This window comes from Rhipicephalus microplus, chromosome 5 (genome assembly GCF_043290135.1).
Source record: "Rhipicephalus microplus isolate Deutch F79 chromosome 5, USDA_Rmic, whole genome shotgun sequence".
NCBI lineage: Eukaryota > Metazoa > Arthropoda > Arachnida > Ixodida > Ixodidae > Rhipicephalus > Rhipicephalus microplus.
Window position 1 is genome coordinate 168,561,950 of NC_134704.1, and position 21,582 is coordinate 168,583,531.

Genomic DNA, 21,582 nt, shown 5'->3' on the forward strand with positions numbered 1-21,582 from the left:
AACACAGTACGGCCGCCTGGAGCAGGCAATAAATTTTACAAGTGAAATGCTTAAATCGAAATTTGCATTCTTTTCGCAACAATTGAACTTGTGCGCACACATGCTTCAAAACTTTTGTCAGTGAGAATATGTAATATGAAGCATTTTAGAGACTACTATGTTTGCTGTCTAGTTGAATCAATACTCACCGTACTTTTTTGTAAAGCTTGTAGTTCATGCTGTCAGCAAATCTTAGGTGTCCCAATCAGCAATGGTGTGATATTTCTCTTATTTTCTGACACACATTTAGACAGCGTATGCGACTTCTAGTAATGCTGTACTAATCTACTCTTGCAAATATAAAATGGGTCATGCTAAGCGTCAGCTTAAAATTTATTAGGACGAAGCTTCAGTGCAATGACATATTCATTCACATGCAGTCACTTATGTTATACATCAAATGCTAAAATAGGGCCGTTTTTAACCAGGGATAACTTTCGCCAGAAATACCAAATCATTCAACGTCATGGAACAAGATAAAGACTGCGCTTCATAAACTGTGGTAATTCATACAAAGATTGTAATAAAAATATTTTTGAACGTTGAATATTGAAGCCCCAATATCATGCAGATAAAAGCTATAACAAGGTGCTTGATTGGGCTGGTTGGTGCTGTTAAGCACAAAAAAAGTGCTTAACAGCGCAAACGACAGGAGGGGGTAGAAGAGACGAGAACAGAGACCTGAACATAGCTTATCTATCTATCTATCTATCTATCTATCTATCTATCTATCTATCTATCTATCTATCTATCTATCTATCTATCTATCTACCTATCTATCTATCTATCTATCTATCTATTTATCTATCTATCTATCTATCTATCTATCTATCTATATATCTATCTATCTATCTATCTATCTATCTAACCGCCTGTTCTCGTCTCTTCTATCCCCTCCTGTCGTTTGCGCTGTTAAGCACTTTCTTCGTCTACCAGATAAAAACTAGCTCACAGAGGATTTTTACAGAAACACTCGAAGCTCTTCTGCGTTGAACTTTGGGAAGCGTGACACTGCAGAGGTTAGTTTTTTTATCTTGTCGGAATATTATTGACACACGAATTTCGGCGCAAAACTGCCAGCCAAGATATCATGTAAATATTTTTCACCTTTCTCTCGCTTAAGCTTGGCGTATACTTTACGCCAAGATGCAGCGCACCTTTAAGGTAGATAAAAAGATGCACAGACAAGCGTACAATGCCACTACAGTCATCAACTTCTCTCCAGGCATCGTTGGTGGTAACTACATCGCATTTATGGAAGAATATTGGAACCGCAGCTCCCGCATCTTGAACATAAAGCTTTTATTTGCTCGTACTAACACATTCAAATTTAGTTTTTTTCCCACGTACTATAGACTCCTGGAATTCTCTACCGGGCAGTATTCGTTCACTTTCTTTACAAAATTTCCTTGATGCCGCTATTGCCCATTTAGAAAACAGGTAAAGATCGTGTTTCCAATACCATAGTGATGTTTTTTTATGTATTGCTGTAATGTTTTTCAGTTTTATTGTTGTTTATTGTGGTTGCTCTGTTTGTATTAGTTTTGTATAACTCATCCACTCCTTCTATACTCCCGCATTAGGGCTGCAGTATATTCAAATAAATAAAGTAAATAAATGAAATAGTCTACAAATATTACCTGCACTGACGCATGATGATAATAAGGTAATTACGCGAAGGAATTAAGGAATTTCGTCACAGAAACCGCTTTGTTTTTCTGTTAACGTAACATCATTTTACTTTGACCAGTGAAAGTGCGCGTAATGATTTCTTCCAGCTAGTAACCTACGTGACAAATCCCGGTTCGAAATGAACGAAGAAAATAAATTTTGAAGTGACGGTCTTCAAGTGCATTTGTCTTAATTGATATGTTTTTAAAATGATTATAGCAAGGAGAGGAAGAGACCTGTGGGTTTTTTAATTAGCATTTTTTATCTGCCTTTCATCATTGCATTCTTTCTTTTCCTCTTCAATGGGTACATTTTTGATATCTCTTGCCTTTGTTTATTTTTATCGCTTTCATGCTGCTATGTGTATTGCTCTTTCTCCCTCTTGCTTTTCGGATATGCCTTCGTTTCGTCCCTGTTTTTCTCTCCTTGTGTCTCTCACTCTCTTCAATTAACGATTCTTCTTTGTTTCTGTGTGGTTCTGTTTATGCATTTCTTTCGCAAGGATTCTCTTTCTTTCTGTCTTGATCTGTCGTTCACACCATTATATTTGAAGCATTTCTCAAAGAACTTCGGTGAATTTGAGGTTATCTATCTATCTATCTATCTATCTATCTATCTATCTATCTATCTATCTATCTTTCTATCTATCTATCTATCTATCTATCTATCTATCTATCTATCTATCTAGCCGCCTACGGCTTTTAGTTCTCCTGGCCTTCTCGATAATGGTATTGATACCAAAACTGGTACAGCATAACGTGGCTATATCACGAGCATGACTAACGAGTCATAACATGAAAACCATAACAGGTATGTCCTAAATGTCTTAGCTTACATTTCATGGTCTTGCTGCTGTTGCGGTAGATTCTTTGACATGATTTTTCGCAGAGCTCGTACGGTATGACATGACTGCATAGAGAACTTTACGGACCTTAATGTAGAAATTATCAAACGCATGTCATAATTTTCATGTTAACTAGTCATGACTACACGCAGCGCTCATGGTGCGCTCGCGGTAGTTTATCTGAAATCACATAAACCAAATTTGGCATTACGGAATGTGAACGGATGACGAAGATATTTGATTGGTGCAAACATGTAATCATGAGATGCGTGCCATGCAATTAAAGACTACATACCACGCTCATGATGCCCTAGTGGCCGTTTCGCTAGCTTCACATATACCAAACTTGGTATTACGTTGCGCGGACCACAAAGGTAAGTGACACGTCCAAACATGATAATCATGACACGCCTGTCTTGTAAAACATGACTAGATGTTACGCTTTTAGTGCGCTCATGGTCGCTTCACCAGCTTCACATATGCCAAGTTTCGTATCAGGTGACGTGAATTGACGATGAAGGTATATGAGTGGTGCAAACAAAATAATCATGAGATGCGTGTCATGCAAGAACATGACGACATGCCAAGCTTATGATGCGCTTACGGACGCTTTGATTCCTCCACGTGTATCAAGTTTGGTATCAGGTGACGTGAATAGACGACGAAGGTAAATGACACGTCTAAAGATGATAATCATGATATGCGTATGATGTATACCATAACTACATGTTAGGCCCATCGCATGCTTATGGCCGTTTCGACAGCTTCACATTTACGAACTTTGGTAATACGTGACGTGAACGAACGACGAACGCGAAAGAGAGGTCCAAACATGATAATCTTGTATTCGTGTAATGTGAAACATGGCTACATGCTACGCTCTCAGTGCATTTGTGGTTGTGTGGCCAGTTCCACATATACGAAGTTTGGTATCAAGTGACGTGAATATACGACGTAGGTATTCCTTCTGGATGGATGGATGGATAGATGGATGAATATGGCTGTACCCTTTAGATCGGGCGGTGGCTAGTGCCACCAAGCCGTAATACTTAATGAACCAAAACCTAGAATTATTTTTTTTCCTTAAATAGTGAGGTTGAGGATTTGTACTTTCCAGCGAAGGGTTCACTTTTCACTCGTGCCTTGACTTTAGCCACCAATCAGATAACCTCCTTCTAGTTAATTCTACCCGCTTAAAGTCTATTTTGCCCTCACTGTCCCTAAACCCCAGTGCTCTGAAAAACTCTGCGCCATCAACCTGAACTACAGGGTGAAGCCCTTTACAGAACATTATCAAGTGTTCGGCAGTTTCTTCTTCCTCTTCACACGCACTGCATAACGTGTCTACCCTTTCGTGTTTGGCCCAATATGTCTTTGTTCGCAATACTCCCTTCCTGGCCTCAAACAGTAGAGAACCACCCCGAGTAATATCATATATCCTTTTCTTGGCTATTTTCTGCTTAAAAGTTTGATAGATCTCTAGTGCGGACTTTTTAATCATGCCAATTCTCCACATATCGGTCTCAGCTTCCTTCACCTTCTTCTTAACCGATAATTCTTTTGGTTTGGCCCCCTGCTGTTTTTCAAGTACTTACCAGTCATATTTCGGGTTCGCTTCCGCCATTTTGTATTGAAATTCTTCATGTACAAAAAGCTGAATACTTTCCTAGCCCAACGCTCCTCCCCCAATTCTCTCAATCGCTTCTCAAATTTTACCTTGCTGCTAGCTTCCCTGCCCCCAAATGATGTCCATCCCATATCACCTTGTACTCCCTGATTTGGTATATTCCCGTGAGCTCCTAAGGCAAGCCTACCTATTCCACGTTGCTTAATTTCTAATCTTGCTTGAACTTCTGATCTCATGCACAAAACCGCGTTGCCGAACGTCAGACCAGAAACCATGACCTCTTTCCATATTCCTCTCACATCATACCTATTGTAATTCCACATTGCCCTGTTTTTCATTACCGCTGCATTCCTGTTACCTTTAGTCGACATGTATATTTCGTGTTCCCTTAGGTATTCGGCCCCATTGCTTATCCATACTCCCAGAGATTTTTATTTATTTGTTATATCTAGTTCGACCTCCTGTATTCTAAGCTCACTACCTTCACCGTCATTAAAAATCATGACTGCTTATTTTTCCTTACTGAATCTGAAATCTAACCTATCTCCCTCATTACCACAGATGTCCACCAATCTCTGCAAATATTCCTTGTGGTCGGCCATTAGCACTATATCATTTGCGTACATCATTGCTGGTAGTGCCTGTTCAATGAGTTTTCCTTGTTAGACGAAAGAGAGGTTGAAGCCCAGTACACTTCCCTCAAATTTTGCCTCTAATCCTTGTAGGTACATCATGAATAAAAAATGGGACATAGGGCACCCCTGCCTAAGCCCCCGTTTCACCTGTGTGGGCTTAGATACCTGTTTTTCCCACTTTATAACTACATTGTTTCTTTTATGGATCTCCTTTAAAAAATTAGTGACTACATCTTCCACACCTAGTGTGTCCAGTATTCCCCGCAATTCCTCTTTTACCACGCTATCGTACGCTCCCATGATATTCGAAAATACTAGCCACAGAGGTCTTTGTTCTTTTTTTGCTATTTCGATGCACTGCGTCAGTGAGAAAAGATTGTCTTCCAACCTCTTGTGTTTCCGAAACCCATTCTGCAGTTCCCCCAGCACCCCCTCATCCTCTATCCATGCCTGCAGTCTTTCCTTTATAATCTGCATCGCCAGCCTGTAGACCACTGATGTCACTGTTATAGATGGCAGTTGTTTATGTCAGCTTTGTCCCCCTTTTCTTTATAGATCATGCTCATCCTGCTAACTTTCCATCCTTCGGGAACTTCACCATCGATGATTATTGTGCTCACTGCCTCTCTCAATGTCTGCTTAGACTTCGGACCTACTGTCTTTATCAGCATAATTGTAATGCCATCTGGGCCTGTTGATGTACTACTAGGAACCCTTTTGTCAGCCCTTTCCCACACTCAATGTGAAAATGGAACCATTGCACCACTTGACTCGTCCTTGTCTATTGTGGTGCATAACGTACTTCTTTGTTGAAATTTTTCTGTCAACCTTAATCTTATATATCCAATAGCTTCGTCCCCTTCTAGCTTAGCACCTTGAGCTGTAGATATAAACCTCTGTTCTAGGCTCGTCTCATTTCTTAGGGAGTTTATACGGTTCAAAAATTTCGCAGCCGCCTTTCTATCTTTTTTATGTACTTCTGCCAGCCACTGGGCTCCCTTTCTTCTAATGTTTTCATTGATCAGAAGGGATGCATCCCTTCTACAGCTTAGAAAGGTTTCCCATTTTCTTTCAACATCATCTGTCGGTTCATCTCGCTGCTTAGCATGTCTGTGTTCCCTAGAGGCTTCCTGACGTTTTGCTATGGCTCTCTTAACTTCTTCATCCCACCAACTTTTGGGTTTGTGTCTTCTTTTTCGGGGTGACTTGTTACGTGCCTTAGCAAGCTCTAGCTCAAACAGTCTAATGAAATTCGTGTATGTCCACACTGTTTTAATATCCTCAGTGACTAATTTCTCAGTTTGTTTAGTGGCTATTTCAATTTGCCTTTCAGAATAAAAATTTTACTGCAATTGCTCATCTTGTCTCCTTCCCACTTTCACTGCTCTTCCAAAACTTAGCTCGATACGTTTGTGATCACTACCCAGACTTCCAGAGCCACCTTCATCTATGTGCATTGCCCTGAGCTTATCATACATCCTATGTGACATCAGTGCGTAATCTATCGTCGACTGCAGCCTTCCTACCTCCCATGTTATTTGCCCTTCACACTTCTCGGTACTGTTGCAAATGATCAAATCCAGCCTTTCACACATATCCATAATCATTTTGCCTGTCCGGTCGGTATACCCATCTCTATCTTCTATGTGTGCATTCATATCTCCTAGTATATTTATCTCGCCCTCTCCTCCTAACTCCTGAATGTCTTTTGATATACCCTCTACCACTGCCTGGTTTTCCTCTGTGACCTTTGCTCCAGTCCACAAGTACACGAAACCAAGGAGTGTCATTTGCCCTGCCACTTTACCTTTTAGCCATAAATGTGCTTTGCACTCCTGCATGACCCTTTGCCAGTCTGTATTTTTATGAATGAATGCCCCAATACCATACCCCTTTCTGCTGCCTTCTGTTCTATTACAATATTCCCACGCGTAGTCCGCATTGTTAGGAGGTTGTTTCATGTCCCTGAGATGTGTTTCTACAAAACCGTATACCATTGGCCTCTCCTCCCTTAGCTGTTCTTCTATCTATTCCCACTTCAGCCTGTTCCTACCGCCCTGCATGTTAGTATACCCTATATCTGAATTGGCTCGGCGCTCGTGGCTGCGTTTCTTTCTGCACCGGACTCTACCTATCTTAGATACTGCTGCTACTTGGGAATTGTATCTGTCCATACCACCTGTCAAAGAGTTGTTTTCCTGGTTACTAGCTATCCTGCACCCCGAAGGGCCTGCTTGCCCCCTCCACCCCCAAAAAGCTACTGCGCGTTCTGCAAGTCGCCAACCCACCTCATGACCTAGCCGCCCATCGAAGTGAATTCTGTCTCGTTGAAAACCACCCCACCTATGCACATCTCTGTTTATTTCCATCACCTCAAAGCCTTTCTCTCGACTCAACCGCCATATCTCTTGGTTTGCGTTCACAACCGCTCTTTGCAGGTTGCTATCACGCACAGTACCTCCGGTATCGTGCACATCGCTACCTGTACCTCAGGAGAAGTGGCGCGCATGTCATCGACGCCTTTCGCCAGTGTGGTTGCTAGTCCTGCTGTATCTTCATTTAAGACATCGTTTAAACCACCTGAAATTATCACGAGCTTTCGTCTATCAGCTGTAGTTTTGAGTATTGCGCTCGCTTGCCTCATGACTGCTTCCAGCTTGCGTCCTGGAAACGCCCCTACTGCAACCCTCTTGTCACCTCTTTTCCGAGGTTGTTGTACATTACTTTTGTTTTCTGCAGATTCATTTTAAGACCCACCTGTCTGCTCTCCTTGTCTAACTCCGAAATCATGAGTTGCAATTTGTCCCTTGAGTTACTCAGCAATTCAATGTCATCAGCGAAGCGCAGGTTACTAAGGTACTCTCCATTTACTCTTATGCCTAACTGTTCCCATACTAGGCTTCTGAAAACATCCTGTAAGCACGCGGTAAATATCATTGGGGAGATTGTGTCCCCTGCCTTACACCCTTCTTGATTGGTATTTAGTTGCTTTCTTTATGAAGCACTATGGTAGCAGTTGATCCCCTGTATATTTCTTCCAGGATGTTTATGTATACTTCATCGACGCCCTGATTCCACAGTGTCTGCATGATGGCTGATATTTCTACTGAATCAAACGCCTTCTCGTAATCTATGAAGGCTATATATAGCGGTTGGTTATATTCTGAGCATTTCTGAGCTTTCAACTGACGCTCCAGTTGAAAGCTTCTTTGAAGACGTGTAATCGGCAATGAGTAAGGTAAAAACACAGTATACAGTACTCATGGGAGATTTTAAAGCAAAGATAAAGAAGAAGCAGGCTTGAGACCAGGCAGTAGGAGATTACGGCATCGGTACTATAAATGCCAGAGGAAAGCTACTGGTACAATTCGCAGAACGCAATAATTTACGGGTTGAATACCTTCTACCGTAAACGAGGAAACCACGAGTGGACATGGAGAAGCCCTAATGGCGAAAATAAGAACAAAATAGACTTTATAATGAGTGCACACCCAGCCATCATGCAGGATGTGGAAGTGGTTGGCAAGGTACGATGCAGTGACTGTAGCGGCCGGAAATGTCGGCTGCCGGAGGCAGCGAGAAAGGAGACGTGAAGCAGGTTTGGAGTTGCAGGGCAAGACTGTTTATTTCCACTCCGTGCGAGTGACGAGAGCTCCCCTCGACGAGGGAGAGAATGAGGCACCCCCGCGTTCTTCTACAAGAAAGAGGAAAAGGGGGCCACCGAGCGAGCAGCCGTAGCATGCCGCCGGTCTAATCCCCGGAGCCGGCCCCGACAACACGTTGTTCCCCGAACACGGAGGAGGAGGAGCTGGCGCCGCGAGTAGGCGCGCTGTCGACGGCCGGCTGCAGACGGGATAGGAAAGAATGCGGTGGTGCTTAGCAGCTTCCGCTACAAAGTGTTGTGCCTCGCCCAAGTTCCACGTGGTCTTCGCGGCCTGCTGGCACCTGGCAGCTGTTGATGAGTCAACCCTGCACCGGGACGGCGACGGACGCGGACAATCTGGAAAAACCACGTCGCCGGCTCCTCTTGACACAAAAGTCGTTGGCCAAGCTTTTGTCAGCCGCCGAGAGCAACACTCCGAAGCAGCGTCGACCCAGCAGCTGTACGGGGTATTCTGCCTTGCTTGAGTCAACCTGGCTGCATCAGGGAGCGACTTTGCGCATGGGATTCCACGTCATCTCACTGTGGTGCCACGCTGGCGCGTGGGGTCTCCCTCACCAAACAGCGAACTGGGCATGTCTTGCCCCTTTCCTAGGTTCAGAGGGAGGCGGTGTTTGGCTTTCCCTCTTCGGGGACGGAGAGGAAGACGACGATCTCATTGGAGTATCCTGCGCATAAATTTTCTTTGCAAGGGATCTTGGGAAGGCGGACGATGTATAAAAACGCTAGCGCAGAGGCGCTCGTGTGTGATTCTCTTTTCATGTTGTACCACGCTACCATGTAAATACTGTATATAAACATTTTTTTCTCCTTCTCCGGCTTCTCTACTCGTCCTCTCCGGGGACTCGGATGGCCCGAGTTCGCACCACGCTACCCAAAGGCGCAACAGTGGCTGGCAGCTTATGGGATTCGCCTGCGTCGGCTGCATCGAAGTGGTGAGTGCCGCGTGTTTGCTCTTCTTTTCGCCAGACTCGTTAGCGCAGATGGTCGGTAACGTGGTAGGGTGATTGTGGTAAATTTTGATTCGCAGACCAAGAATTGGGTGGCTCGTGGGCAAAATTACCTTAGAAGAGAAACGGTGTGCATATCTAAGATGGAGAAGTTTAAGGTCCAAGAACTCCTCGAAATTTGTCAGGAGCTGAATATTTCGGTCGGCTCGGTTAAAAGAAAACAACAAATTTTGGAGCACTTGGGAAAAGAGGAAGTGAGTTTAGAAGAGGCCATTGAGGCCAGAGAAACCATTTTGGCAAAGAAAGAGGAGCGTGAGCGCTTAGCCCGTGAACAGAGAGAGGAGGAAATAAGGAGGGATCGCGAGGATAAAGAACATGAAATCCGTCTGAAAGAACTGGAGCTTCGTATGTCCGTGGGAAATCGAAATTCAGGGGGTGGAGAATCAAAGATAAAGGATCTAATCCACACCTTCAAGGCGGGTGACGACATTGCATTATACCTCGTGCATTTTGAGCGAGCATGCGAAAATGCAGGGTTTAGTAGGGAGACTTGGCCACAAAAACTGATATGCGTACTACCAGGCGAAGTGTCCGATGTTATCGCAAGAATGAATAAAGAGGACTCCGAGGTGTATGACAGGGTAAAGGCTGCATTGCTACGAAAATGTCGCCTATCGACAGAGGCTTTCCGCCTGCGGTTCAGGCACTCTAAGAGGGGCAACGAATCTCATTCAGACTATGCCTACCAAATTAGAGCCAACTTTGAAGAGTGGCTCAAAAGCGCGCAAGTCTATGGCAACCATGACAAGGTCATTGAGTTGATGGTACTTGAGCAGTTTTACCGGGGAATTCCCGAGGAGGTAAGGCTTTGGGTGCAGGATAGGATGAAAGACGTAGACATGAACAGGGCAGCAGAACTCGCCGAAGATTACTGCTCACGCCGTAGTCTCCGCAGTACACCACGAACTTCGGAAAAAAATGAAAAGGTAGAAAGCTGGTCGGGAAACCAGGGACGCAAGAGGTTTGCAAGAAATAACTGGAAACCCGAGAATTCCAAGTTATTAGACAGTCAGCAGGGAAAGGACAGTGAGGGGACTAAGGCGGCACCTTCATCAGGTTCAAAGGCGCCGGGTGACATAGCGCATGCGTTAGAAGCGCGGAAGCCAGTTGTTTGCTACAGCTGCGGAGAAAAGGGCCACATGGCCAGGAGCTGTAAGAGGCACATGGCATTTGCCACAATTCAGGAGTCAGAGGATAGCTTAAAGCTGTTGAAGCCTTACATGAGGACACTCTCAGTGAACGGCCGAATGTGTAGGGTATTGAGGGACTCGGCGGCCACAATGGATGTAGCGCATCCAAGTTGCGTATCTTCCGAAGACTATATAGGAGAGTGTGCCTGGATTCGGCAAGTGGCAGAAAAGCAAAGCGTCTGCCTACCGATAGCGAGGGTTGTAATCGAGGGCCCTTTCGGCCAATTGTGTACGGAAGCAGCAATTTCAGCCAACCTTCCGGAGCACTTCCCTTACCTATTTGCAAATAAATCTGAGGAAATGTTAAAAACACGTGGAGAATCATTTGCCACCGAAATAGCTTGCATGGCCCTTACCCGTTCGAAGGCGCGCGAGCTGACGCAACAGCTGAGCAGCTCACCCTCTGGGGAACAGACGTCCGAGGGCAGTGTAGGAAAACCTGAGGTAGTTGCGACGGAAAATGAGTCTGCCATGCGAGTCGTCGAGACGGAAACTGGGGCTATGGTCGGCAACAGCGAGGAAATATCTCTAACGCCCGAAAACGAGGACTTGGTGACAGGCTCGGTGTTAACACCCGCGTCCACCAGTTGGTGTCAGCTAGCCAGAACCGACCGTGCAACGCTAGTGGTCGATCAAAAGGCGGATCTCGCACTCTCTATGCTGCTAGATGCCATACATAAGGAAGGTAACTCTAGGAAGAACGTTTCGTTCTACACCCAAAACGAGGTGTTGCATCGCAGGTATGAGAACGCTAAAGGGCGGGTCTACAACCAAGTGGTAGTTCCACTAAAATACCGGCGGAACATTCTCGACCTGGCCCACAGCAACGCCTGGGCGGGCCACTTAGGTATAAAGAAAACGAAAGCTAAGCTGGCTCAGGAGTTCTACTGGCCCGGGTGCTGGAAGGATGTAGAGATGTTTGTCCGTGGATGCGACACTTGTCAGCGGATAGGAAAATCAACAGACAAATGGAAGGCACCAATGAAACTAGTGCCAATAGTCACAGAACCCTTCCGTCGGCTCGTGATTGACATCGTGGGGCCTCTGCCTCCATCTAAATCAGGATATCGGTACGTCCTGACCGCGCTGTGCGTTGCCACCAAGTTCCCGGAGGCAATCGCACTGAAAGAGTTGAGTTCAGTATGCGTGGTGGACGCATTGTTGTCTATTTTTTCTCGGGTGGGTTTTCCCTCGGAGATACAGTGTGACAACGGAAGTGTGTTCACAAGCTGCCTTACGACTACATTCCTAGAACGCTGCGGGATAAAAATCGCGCATAGCTCTATTCACCATCCACAGTCGAACCCTGTGGAACGCATGCACTCGGTCATGAAACGCGTTTTGCGAGCTTTGTGCTTTGAGCATAAAAGTGACTGGGAGGGGTGTATACCAGCTGCGATGTTTTCTCTGAGGTCGGCCCCACACGAGAGTACGGGTTTTAGTCCGGCTGAACTTGTCTACGGCAGGAACTTGAGAGGTCCGCTGCACTTAATACGAGAGTCATGGACTGGATATGGGGAGGACCCTAATGTAGTTTCCTATGTACTGGATTTATTGGGGCGACTGGGGACTACACGCGAAGTGGTGGAGAGCAACATGCGCGCAGCACAGGCGCTTTCCAAGGCCCGTTACGATAAGTCAGCTCGAAAGCGAGTCTTTAGAGTGGGCGATGAGGTGATGCTGTTGTGCCCTTCAAGAAAAAACAAGCTGGACGTACAATGGGAGGGACCAGCGACAGTGTTGTCAGTGCTTTCAGACACCAACTACGAGGTAAAGTGGGGCCGGAAATGCCCCAAAGTGTATCACAGTAACCTAATGAAACCCTACATGCGACGAAAAGCAGTAGTAAACCTTGCACTCAATGTTCCTGAGGATGAGGGCGCGGAAATCCTTTGTCTTTCCGATGGCACGGTCAGCAGCACATTGTCCGATAGGGTAGACACAGGGAACACCCTAAGTAAGGCTCAAGAGGAAGATTTAGAGCTTTTAGTACAGGAATTCGCTACCGTTTTCTCCGAGAAGCCAGGCAAAACGGATGTGATTAAGCACGACATTGAGCTGACGGTTAACAAGCCGATCAGCTGTAAGCCGTATCGGGTGTCACCTAGACAGAGAGAGATACTAGAGGCCGAAATTCGCCGCATGATCGACCTAGGTGTTATCATCGAAGCAGACAGTGATTTCACCTCGCCTTTGATTTTGGTTGAGATTCCGGGCCGTGATCCAAGGCCATGCGTGGACTATCGCCGCCTGAACTCTGTAACAGTCGACCAGACTTACCCTATTCCTAACATTGAAGAGAGGGTAGAGACAGTGTCTAAGGCGAAATACATTTCTACGTTAGACCTTGTTAGGGGGTATTGGCAGGTCCCTTTGACAGAGCGCGCGAGTCGATACGCTGCTTTTATCTCACCCCTGGGCACTTTTCGTCCTTTGATGATGAGCTTTGGGCTCAAGAACGCGCCGTATTGTTTCAGCCGCCTGATGGATAAGGTTCTCCACGGGCTCGAGAAATTTGCGCTGCCTTACCTAGACGATGTGGCGATATTTTCGGACAAATGGGAAGACCATGTTGAACACCTTCGGATGGTTTTGGAACGGGTCAAAAATGCAGGTCTTACGGTAAAGAGAGAGAAATGTCATTTGGGCTGTGCTGAAGTAAGCTATTTAGGGCACATTGTAGGAAATGGGCGTCGTCGACCGTCCGAACTCAAGGTAGCCGCGGTGGTCGGTTATCGTCGTCCCAGCACTAAGACCGAGATGAGAGCATTCCTCGGCCTCACAGGTTACTATCAGCATTACGTCCCGAATTACTCCGAGATTGCCAGCCCTTTGACAGATAGTTTACGCAAGACCGAACCTGTGAACATTCAATGGGACTCTAAAAAGGAAGACGCTTTTCAGAAGCTGAAGCACGCATTGAGTGAGAAACCCGTCTTGAGGGCACCGGATTTTGCAAAACCTTTCACTATTCAGTGTGATGCAAGCGAACGCGGTTTAGGAGCAGTGCTATGTCAGACGGACCAGAGTGGAGAGGAGCGGCCGGTTTTGTATTTGAGTCGCAAATTGAGCAGCAGGGAAGAGGCTTATAGCACTTCGGAAAAAGAATGTGCTTGCATTGTTTGGGCCGTACGAAAACTAGGCTGCTATGTTGCTGGCTCTAAGTTTATTATAGAAACTGATCACTCTCCACTAACCTGGTTACACCAAATGTCACCTAAGAATGGTCGTTTGCTCAGATGGAGCATAGCACTGCAGCAGCACAATTTCGAGGTGCGCTACAAGAGAGGTGGCCTTCATACAAATGCAGACGCCCTAAGTCGAGCGTTTTGACTCGTCAAAAGACGCGGAAGGTTTGTTTGATTTTTTTGTTTACCTTTACCTAGTTTATGTGTACTTTTTTTTTCAATGTGTTACAGTGAGGACGTAGAGAAATTTTTCACTGACTCCCTCGTTGTCCCGAGCTCTACAGTTTGCTTGTTTAGCTTGATTATAATGTTATCTCGATTCCAAATGGAGTTACGTATGAAAGAGTTACTGGACACTTGTCCCGATTGGTATGCACATTGTTTCCTTGAGCTTAAGTTATTAAGATAAGATGTTTGCTTTGTAAAATCGGAGGCCTGGCGATGAGAGTGGCGTGCACGCGGTGCTTGTCGCATTGTGTGTGGCTGACAAAGGTCGTTTCTTGGAGCTTGTCACCCACTTTTCACCGAAGCGGGGCGCAGAGGCCAGCTCTTGGAGCATTCCAGTTTGACCAGGCCCTTCGAGAAAGCAAGAGCCTTGCCGGAACGTCGCCGACATCGACCCGGCCGAGCTGCATGGAACAACTCGACCTCCCGATGTATCATCTGGCGGCGGGGGTGCTGTTGTGCCTCGCCCAAGTTCCACGTGGTCTTCGCGGCCTGCTGGCACCTGGCAGCTGTTGATGAGTCAACCCTGCACCGGGACGGCGACGGACGCGGACAATCTGGAAAAACCACGTCGCCGGCTCCTCTTGACACAAAAGTCGTTGGCCAAGCTTTTGTCAGCCGCCGAGAGCAACACTCCGAAGCAGCGTCGACCCAGCAGCTGTACGGGGTATTCTGCCTTGCTTGAGTCAACCTGGCTGCATCAGGGAGCGACTTTGCGCATGGGATTCCACGTCATCTCACTGTGGTGCCACGCTGGCGCGTGGGGTCTCCCTCACCAAACAGCGAACTGGGCATGTCTTGCCCCTTTCCTAGGTTCAGAGGGAGGCGGTGTTTGGCTTTCCCTCTTCGGGGACGGAGAGGAAGACGACGATCTCATTGGAGTATCCTGCGCATAAATTTTCTTTGCAAGGGATCTTGGGAAGGCGGACGATGTATAAAAACGCTAGCGCAGAGGCGCTCGTGTGTGATTCTCTTTTCATGTTGTACCACGCTACCATGTAAATACTGTATATAAACATTTTTTTCTCCTTCTCCGGCTTCTCTACTCGTCCTCTCCGGGGACTCGGATGGCCCGAGTCCGCACCACGCTACCCAAAGGCGCAACAAAAGGCTCCCCCCCTAGATTGCGGAGCTTTTAAAGAAGGACAGCAGTTACGGGCTGAATGGTGAAAGGTCACAGTCCAATGGTTAGCACTGAAATCGTACGTGAGAGGCTGCTTGAATGGAAACTTCAATATGAGCAGGCTTGGCGCGGTCAACGGCGACGACTTCTCGTTTCCCCCGCACGTCGATTGCGATGGTTTTGTTAGTACGTCCCAAAACTTTGAATGGGCCATCGTACGGCGGAGTAAGGGGCGGCTTCGTTGCGTCGTGTCGCACGAACACATGGGTAGCAGAGTCCATGTCAGGAAAAGTGAAAACTTTCCTGTTGCGGGCGATGCGAGGTGCTGTTGGCCTGAGTTGCGCGAGCCATGCGCGCAGCTTCTCGATGTGATCGGAGGCTGTTGGGGCGGAAGGTGTCTGGTCGGAGAAGAATTCTCCCGGGAGGCGCACTGTTGAGCCGTAGACCATTTCCGCTGCGCTGAAGCCGAGGTCTTCCTTCACCGTTGAGCGTAGGCCAAGAAGAACGAGCGGGAGCTTCTGCACCCAGTGCTGGCGGTCGAGTTTCGCTGCCAGTGCGGCTTTGAGTTGCCGGTGGAAGCGCTCAACCATTCCGTTGCTGGCGGGGTGGTAGGCGGTTGTATGCTGCAGCTTCGTGCCGAGGAGCGTTGAAAGTGCGGAAAAGAGGTTGCTCTGGAATTGCCGTCCCCGGTCAGTTGTTATGCGGGCGGGGCAGCCAAAGCGGGACACCCATGTTTGAATGAAGGCCTGCGCGACGGTCTCAGCTGATATGTCCGCAATTGGTATAGCTTCGGGCCACCGGCTGTACCTGTCGATGCATGTGAGCAGGTACCTAAATCCTTGGCAGGGCGGTAGTGGTCCCACGAGGTCAAGGTGAACGTGGTCAAACCGCGACTCAGGAGTCCGAAATTCCTGTAGTGCAGCCCGATTGTGGCGAGTCACTTTCACTTGCTGACACGTTTCACATGTCCGAGCCCATCGTCGCACGTCCGCGTTGACTCCGGGCCAAACGAAGCGTTGCGTTATCAGCCGCTGGGTGGCACGGACACCTGGGTGGCTGATGGAGTGGAAAGTGTTGAATACCACTCGGCGAAAGTTCAGTGGGACAAAAGGTCGTGGTGCTGCCTGGGAGGTATCGCAGGTTATCGTGCTCTGGACGTAGGGAAGTGCAACGTCCGAGAGCACGAGTGAAGATCCCCCTCCCTTCAGTCTTGTCAACTCGGGGTCGTCCCGCTGAGCTGCGGCCATAGCTTCGAAGTCCAGGACTTCTGTTTTTGGTATGTCCTGCGGTTCGACGGGGATTTGGTGGTATGCCGCTACAAGGTCGATCTTGCTGTATATTTTCGTACCTGCCAGCCGCGCGCTGAAATCGTGAATGTGTGGCAGAGGATACTGGTCCGGCGTTGTCGATGCGTTCAAGGCTCTGTAATCACCACACGGGCGCCAATCGTCGTCCTTAGGCACCATGTGTAGCGGCGATGAATGGTTGCTAGACGAAGGGCGAACAATTCCCAGCTGCAGCATATGCTCGAACTCCCTGCGTGCAGCTTGAAGCCTTTTGCTGGACAGCCGTCGTGGCCGGGCGGTGACTGGCGGCCCGGTGGTGACGATGTGGTGAGTCACGTTATGTTTCACCGGCTGTTCCGTGTTGCGGGGCTTGGTGAGCGAGGGGAATTCGGCCAGGACGTGGTGGTAGGCTGATACTGGCTGGAAGGCGCAGATGCCAGATGAGCAGATGTTTGACTCCAAACCACGTAATTTGAGGGATGTGTTGTTATCCTTGAGGCAACGGTCACGTACGCTCACATCCAGGTTGAAGTGGCTGAGAAAATCTGCTCCGAGTATGGCGAAATTAACATCCGCCACCACGAAGACCCAGCGAAACAGGCGCCTGAGTCCGACGTCTATTGTCAGCGAGCGGAAGCCGTACGTAGCGATGGCAGTGTTGTTCACTGCCTGCAGCGACGATGTGTTCTTGCTACGTCGGCGATCCTCGGGGGTTGCCGGGACAATAGAGATTTCGGCTCCCGTGTCGACTAGCAGGCGCGAGTTGCTTACGCGGTCGACTACAAAAAACAGGCGGCTGGGTGGAGGGCCGATGTCGTAAGCCGCCGTTAACGACTGGCCGGAGCGTTTCCCGGAAACGAGCAAGGTTGAGTGCAGCGGCTAGCACCCGTGCCGAAACGACGGTGGTACCAGCAAACTCCGTCCTGTGTATCTCGTGCATGGCTTCTCTGGGAAGAGCTTGGGTGTCTTGAAGGAGATCGGTTGCGTCGTTGCTCGTCCTGTTGGGGAGCGCCAGATAGCACAAGTTTCTGCATGGTCTCGGTAAGGTGTTGCAGTTTCTCCTCAAGGCGCGACAGTCGATCTGGTTGCTCATGTGTTCTTGCAGCAGCTATGGGCGCAAAGGTTGGAGTTGAGTATTCCGTGATGTGATCGGCAAGTTGCGCTAGTCGATCAAGGGACGTCTCATTTGAACCCGCGAGAACCACGCGCACCGACTGGGGGAGCCGTTGCAGGAAAAGTTCACGAAGAAGTGGGAGCTGGCCGTCCTGACGCGCGTGCACACCGAGTAGTTGCCGCATACGGTGCAGCAGTTGGGAAGGTCGTTGGTCGCCCAGCTCTTCGCGACACAAGAGCTGCTGCAGTCTGCTTTCTTCAGGCGCCTCGAGGCGGTCCAGCACCGTCTTTTTGAGGGTGTCATATTCTTCTTGCGCGGGGGGTGAAACCAAAATGTCGTCGATAGCGTCGGCGATTTCGGGGGGCAGGGCTGCGACGACGTGAAGGTATTTAGTTGACTGCGAGGTGATGTGCCGGAGTTGAAAACGGGCCTCCACTTGGCTGAACCAAGCTCTTGGATTTTTCGGCCAAAAATTTGGTAGCTTCAGTTCTGTGGCGATGACCGCAGGCGTGGAGGCAGCAGCGTTGTCGTCGGAGCTCATCGCGGCGTGTTCGTTGAAGCGTTCGGGTCACCAATTTTGTAGCGGCCGGAAATGTCGGCTGCCGGAGGCAGCGAGAAAGGAGACGTGAAGCAGGTTTGGAGTTGCAGGGCAAGACTGTTTATTTCCACTCCGTGCGAGTGACGAGAGCTCCCCTCGACGAGGGAGAGAATGAGGCACCCCCGCGTTCTTCTACAAGAAAGAGGAAAAGGGGGCCACCGAGCGAGCAGCCGTAGCATGCCGCCGGTCTAATCCCCGGAGCCGGCCCCGACAACACGTTGTTCCCCGAACACGGAGGAGGAGGAGCTGGCGCCGCGAGTAGGCGCGCTGTCGACGGCCGGCGGCAGACGGGATAGGAAAGAATGCGGTGGTGCTTAGCAGCTTCCGCTACATGACCATAGAATGGTATAGTCTCGAATTCGCCTAGACTTGAGAAAGGAACGACAGAAACTGATACGCAAGAAGCCAATCAATGAGCTAGCACTGAGAGGAAAAGTACAGGAATTCAGAGTCTCGCTTCAGAACAGGTACTCGGCTCTTAGTGAGGAAACGAACCTTAGCATAGATACAATGAATGATACTCTGACGAGTATCATTACGGAGTGTGCAATAGAAGTTGGAGGCAAGGTAGTTAGACAGGACACTGGCAAAATTTCCCAGGAAACGAAGAATCTCATTAAGAAGCGTCAAATCATGAAAGTCTCAAGTACAACAGACAAAATAGAACTGGCAGAGCTTTCGAAGTTGATTATTAGGCGGGAGGTATCCGACGTAAGAAGGTATAACATGGAGAGTATTGAAGACGCTCTAAAAAACGGAGGAAGCGTCAAAGCAGTGAAAAGGAAACTTCAGATAGGCAAAAATTGGATGTATGCACTAAGGGACAAAGAAGGTGAAATAACTACCAATATGGATAGGATAGTTAAAATGGCGGAGGAGTTTTACAGAGATCTGTGCAGTAGCCGGCACAGCCACGACTTTAATACTATAAGAAGTAGCAGTAACCCAGATGACACCCCACGAGTAATGATAGAGGAAGTCAGAAAAGCTTTAGAGAGCATGCAAAGAGGCAAAGCTGCTGATGAGGATCAGGTAACATCAGATCTGCTGAAAGACGGAGGACAGATTGTGTTAGAAAAACTAGCCACCCTGTTTACGAGGTGTCTCCTGATGGGAAGAGTACCAGAGTCTTGGACGAACGCTAACATCATCTTAATACATAAGAAAGGAGATTACAAGAACTTGAACAATTATAGGCCGATTAGCTGGCGCTCTGTAGTATACAAGCTATTTACAAAAGTAATTGCTAACAGAGTAAAGAAAACATTAGAATTCAATCAACCAAAGGAACAAGGAGGATTTCGAACAGGCTACTCAACAATCGACCACATTCATACTATCAATCAGGTAATAGAGAAATGCTCAGATCATCCTTTCACAACCATCTTAAACTGCACGGTGCGCCACCAATAGGTCATGGGCATAGCGATATAAACATAATAATCATGTATGCCGGTCAAGCAAGAACATGGTCTCATGCCACGTTCATGATTCGCACGCGGCCGTTTCACTAGCTTCATCTATATCAAATTTGGTATCACGTGACTTGAATAGACAGTGAGCGTGAATGACATGTGTTACCACGAAAATCATGATATGTCTGTCATGTAAAACATGACTACATGCTTCGCTCATAGCGTGCTCACGGCCGTTTTGTTAGCTCTACATCAACGAAATATACGTTACGCGAACAGACCACGAAGGTATATAACATCCATACATGGTAATTATGGCATGGAAGTCATGTACGGCATAATTTAATTCCACTTCGTAACGTCTTGCTCATTTTAAAGTCACATGTCAACTTTCCTTATTTGTGTTTTGCATATCATGGATTCTGACTGTACATAGGATCTGCGAAATTTTTTCTGTAATTTTTTACATGATGCTTCGACCCCTCCTTTTTTTCTTTTCTACCAGCCATATTCCATTGCCCCACCCTTTGCAACATCATATATGGCTATGTTACGCTCTGCTAGAGAGGCGAGTTGATTAGCCGAGTTGTTACTATGCGCGCCTTCAAATCATGAGCGCGAGGATTGAAATAGCGCCTCGTTAAAAAGCTTTTCCTGAGAAATTTTATTTCTTGTTTCGTTTTTTCTCTATTTTTCGTTCTTTCTTTTTTGTCTTTCGCTAGTCGACCTTCCACCAACCATAGGTATTACATACTACACAAAGCAAATCGGCGCACGTGTTCCTGGATGCAAGCAGACGATGCAGAAGTGGGCGAAGATAGCCCGTGCCTGTTCGTGACGACGATCATCGTTCCTATTCTACAGTTGTGGACCAACGCTCTGCTGAAACAGCTCCGCGGTCAGAAAGTCTGCTCATTCACACTTCAAAAATAACCTTGCTATGCACCACCTGGGTTGTTCATATCGCATAGGAGCCGAAAATTCCACGTCACTTTTTTATTTAAAGTGTGTGTGACAGATACACGTGATATTTTAAAACGTTGATGCCTTCAAAGTAAGTGATTGGTCTCAATTAGCTTATCACCAGGATTATCTTTCATTACAAAGTCTTGGAATCGTTTTAGCACCAGCTACGTTTAAATGTGAAGCATTAATTCTTAGCGAACTTCAGCGACTTCGCGCGTATCTATCTATCTATCTATCTATCTATCTATCTATCTATCTATCTATCTATCTATCTATCTATCTATCTATCTATCTATCTATCTATCTATCTATCTATCTATCTATCTATCTATCTATCTATCTATCTATCTATCTAGCCGCCTACGACATATTGCTCTCCTGGCCGTTTCGATATTGGTAGCGATACCAAACTTGGTATGGCATAACATGACTGTATGAAGAACATATGTGACTAGTCATAACAAGAAAATCAAGATATGTATGTGATGAATGTCATGATTTGCATTTCATGGTCCTGCAGCTCTTGCAGTGGTTTTGTTCACATGGCGTGTTGCAAAACTGGAATTATATGACATGATTGCATAGCAAACACAAACGACAGACCCTAACATGCAAACCATCACATGCGTGTCATGTAACAACATGACCACATGCCAAGCTCATGATGTGCTCACGGGCATTTCACTAGCGTCACATATACCAGATTTGGTATTACGGTACGCCAATGAATGACGAAGGTATGTGAATGGTGCAAACATGATTATCACGAGATGTGTCTCATCTAACAACATGACTACATGCCACGCTCATGATGCCCTGATGGCCGTTTCGCTAGCTTTACTTATAGCAAGTTTGGTATTACGGGACGTGAGTGGATTGCGAAGGTATGATACTGATGCTAACATGATAAAGATCAAATGTGTGTCATGTAACAACGTGACATGCTACGCTCATAATGAGCTCGCGGACGTTTCCATAGCTTCACATGAA

At 47.2% G+C, this 21,582-nt stretch overlaps 1 protein-coding gene across 6 annotated transcripts in view; it reads right to left on the reverse strand.

The window, feature by feature from the left end:
• Nucleotides 1–21,582, reverse strand: part of LOC119173630 (glutamate receptor ionotropic, kainate 2-like) — a 295,577-nt gene that overhangs the window by 34,382 nt on the left and 239,613 nt on the right. The window lies entirely within an intron of this gene.